At 42.0% G+C, this 3,872-nt stretch overlaps 1 non-coding gene across 1 annotated transcript; it reads left to right on the top strand.

Annotated features, from left to right (window-relative positions):
- The first annotated feature begins 1,427 nt into the window (after nt 1-1,427).
- LOC116659333 lies at nt 1,428-1,530 on the top strand. The gene has a single exon (XR_004314671.1). It is a non-coding gene; the product is annotated as a U6 spliceosomal RNA (small nuclear RNA).
- Nucleotides 1,531-3,872: the final 2,342 nt, after the last annotated feature.

The following is a 3,872-nucleotide window of genomic DNA, read 5'->3' as shown; positions in this document are numbered from 1 at the left end:
GCACAGGATGAAAGGATCTAAGAGTGCCAAGTGAATGCAATAATGGAAAAGCAGTTACTTTTGATTGTGAATTTGAGTCAGGACTCCATGGGCCTGGGAGGGGAGCACTTTGGCTGGGAATTTGAAGGAGAAGCAGGAATTTTTTTTATTTTTGTTGAAATGTAGTTGATTTACAATGTTGTGTTAATTTCTGGTGTACAGCATAGTGATTCAGTCATACATATATGTGTATTCTTTTTCATAACAGGTTATTACAAGATATTGAATATAGTTCCCTGTGCTATACAGTAGGACCTTGTTGTTATCTATTTTATATATAGTAGTTTGTATCTGCTAATCCCAAACTCCTAATTTATCTCTCCCCACCTTTTCCTTTTAGTAACTATGTGTTTGTTTTCTGTGTCTATGAGTCTATTTCTGTTTTGTAAATAAGTATCTTTTTTTAGTTTCCACATATAAGGGATATTATGTGGTATATTTCATCTCTTTCTGGCTTACTTCACTTAGAATAACTATCTTTAGGTCCATCTATGTTGCAGCAAATGGCATCATTTCATTCTTTTTTATGGCTGAGTAGTATTCCATTGCATAAATATTCCAAAACTCCTTTATTCAATCGTCTGTCAATGGACACGTAGGTTGCTTCCATGTCTTGGCCATTGTATATCATGCTGCTATGAAGGAATGGTTTTAAGGGATATTGTCTACACTGCATTGAGGATGTACCTCTCTTAAAATCACCTGGGGAAGCTTTCAGGCCAGTCCCCGTCCCTAAATAGTTGGATTCAGTGATCTGAGTGTTGCCTGGGCATTAGTATTGTGGAAGGGCTCCCAGGTGATTTTTCTGAACAAATAAGATAGACAACCACAGAAAGAGCATGGGCTTTGGAACTGGACAGCTTTGTTCTAACACCTGGTAACCTTGGACTAGGCCCACTGTGAGGCTCCCACAGCTGCGCCGTTTCTTCCCACTTCTGCCAGTGCCAGTGAAGAAACTGCCATAGGAGAGTCCCTCCCCTTTGACAAACTTTCCTTGACTGAAAAACCTTAGATTGGGAATCAGGAAATCTGGACTCTACCCCAGCTCTGCCACTGAGGTGCCACATGAGTGTGCTGGGTCACATACAGAGATAGAGCAAAGACACAGACACCATGCTAGGTACTCAACGCATCTCCAGGTGTCAGTTTCCCCATCTGTTGAGGTTTTTAGGGCAGTATTTATAGGTCATAAACTCTATTTGACAGGCCGTGACCAGAATCATTTTAAAAGAAAGATGTAAACCATAATAGAAAAATAGAGTGCACTGCATAGAAGAGGGCAAGTCTTGTGACGTGAAGTTTTGTTTCAGTTGTCTATACGTGTGTTTATGGGGTTGTAATGTAAAATTCATGTCATGCTGTGGGTTGTAAGTTAAAAAGCTTGAGCGTGCTCACTGGTGGTACATTGCTAAAATTGGAAAGACACAGGGAAGATTAGCATGTTCCTGGTGAAAGGGTGACATGCAAACTCAAGAAGCATTGAAGATTTTTTTTGTAATATTATGTGGTTTTTTAGTACGCTTGAAAGCAAGAGTTTGAGAAACATGGGATTGGATGCTCTCTGTGAACCCCTTCCTTCTGCTCTGTAGCCAGTAACTACTCAAGCCTACCGTGAACTCACTTTTTTGGTAACGTCTTTTTACTTACCACCATGTAATTCTGCCTACCATTTATGTTTTTAAGAGGGAGGCAGGACAGTGTAGTGATTAAAAGCACCCTATTGAGTTAGATAAGTCTATGTTTGAATTTAACTTCTTCACTTACTAGTTGAATGACCTGGAAAATATGCCCAACCTCTCTCAGCCTTGTCAGTCTCAGACCACACCTAGGACATGCAATGGTTATAAGATTAAATAAGATGCTATGAAGGTCTTAGCACAGATCACCTTGTTCACAGAAAGTGCTTGGTGTAAGACAGCAATTATTATCTGACCTCTGGTCCCACCCAGATTTTAAGTACAGTCTGCAATGTAGTGTCTGGCATATACAAGATCATAAATACTTTGCATGTAGAAAACCAAGGATTCCAGCCTCAAGCAGCCGCTAAAGCTGGAAGGCAGCCATTCTCCATCAGCATGCCCCATTACCATCCAGGTCGTGGGAGGAGAGGCAGGGCGGTCTGTGTATCCTCTACCCACACGTCCCCTTCCCCCTTTTCCTCTGACATGAATGGCTGGACCTGGGAAGGCAGATCTTGGTTGTGATTTGCTTCAAGGACCAAAACAACCGTGACATTTCAGTGCCATCAAAACCAACAGACAGATGGAAACTCAAGATCAGCTGTCTTACAAACATCTACCTGAGATGGTTTCAGACAGAACCACGAGACAAAGAAATGAGGAAGAGCTGGTGGCCAGAACACTGAGAAAATGGGGGTAAGATTCAGATATTACAGCAGGAAAAAAATGAATATCATCCAACAGTCAGCAAATAAGCAACTCACTAGGTCCTATATGCCTCATGAATAGTCTGGGAATCAAAGTGTTGTTTTATAAATGATTCATTCCAGGAAATACTCACTAATCAATTGCTAGGGCTTCTGTGTAATAGTTTCCCAGATTTATAGGTGGTGATCATGTGAACTGGATCATTGACTCTAGAATGAGATAAACAGCAATGCTGGTAACCTAATCTGCTTACTCCAAGTAGCTACAAAGAAATTAGCTGCCCTGAGTGGAAGCCAGCACATTACGAAGAGTGAAAAGAAACCCATTCATCATGAGGGAGCCTCACCCCCACTGAGGCTCCCTGGAGCGTTCAGCTAAGCTGAGAAGATGCCGATGGAGAAGAGGATGATGACCCATACATAGATGTAAGGGGACGGACGAGCGGAGGGGAGGGAAGCCTCGTGAGATGGCATGTGAGGAAAAAAATGGGCCTTAAAATGATAGAAATGATGAAAGCACAGTATTCCAACGACTACACAGATAGTATTGCAAAGAATAAGACTGTTGAAAGTAGCACTTGGTGGGGAGGGTGTAGCTCGGCGACAGAGCACATGCCTGGCAGGTACAAGGTCCAGGGCTCAATCCCCAGCACCTCCACCAAAAAATAAATAAATAAGCCGAATGACCTCCCCCCAGCAAAATTTTGAAAATTAAATTAAATCAAAATGTTAAAATTTTAAAAAAGAAAAAGAAAGTAGCACTCAATGCTAGCTTGTGGTTTTTTTTTTTCCTCTGGAAGAAAATTTGGTTTGTACTTGTACCGTGAAAAAGAAAAGAAAATGTATGTGAATAATGTAGCCCCACCTAAAAATACGCTGCTAACACAATGGTTTTTCAGGAAAAGAAAAGGCAAGGATGCCTGGAAATAGCTGCATCTAATCAGCCCCCATCCCAAGCAATCAACTGAAGTCCAGGAAATTCCATATGTAACCAGAAGAATAGACATCCTGGAGCTTTTTGCCACAGTTAAGATTAGCGGAAACAGACCCCCATCAGCTCTAGTAACAAAGAAGAATTAAAGGTGAAGAAACTGCTGTGGGTCCCTGTGCCTCCCTTCTGGGGAGGTGGTGGCCGTGGGGGCAAGAAGGATGGGAATGAGGACAGAGGCAGCCGCCGTGGTGGTGCCGGCAGCCTATTGTTCTGAAACCAGCCCTTCAACAGCAGCTCTGAGCAGGGAACGTAATGAAAACAGCAGTGGCTAGGGCTCAGCTTATCCTCCTGACTTATCCTAACAATCGTTAAAAACGTTTGTTAACATAGCAGTGGTTTATGATGAGCGCTTTCGGGGTCTTGTTTAAGAAATCCTTCCTTACCCAAACGTCATAAAGATATTCTTCCTGTATTTTCCTCTAAAAGATTAAAAACGTTCCCTTTCACAATGAGTCC

Source organism: Camelus ferus, chromosome 2 (assembly GCF_009834535.1).
Source record: "Camelus ferus isolate YT-003-E chromosome 2, BCGSAC_Cfer_1.0, whole genome shotgun sequence".
NCBI lineage: Eukaryota > Metazoa > Chordata > Mammalia > Artiodactyla > Camelidae > Camelus > Camelus ferus.
This window is presented reverse-complemented; position numbering and strand designations above follow the sequence as displayed.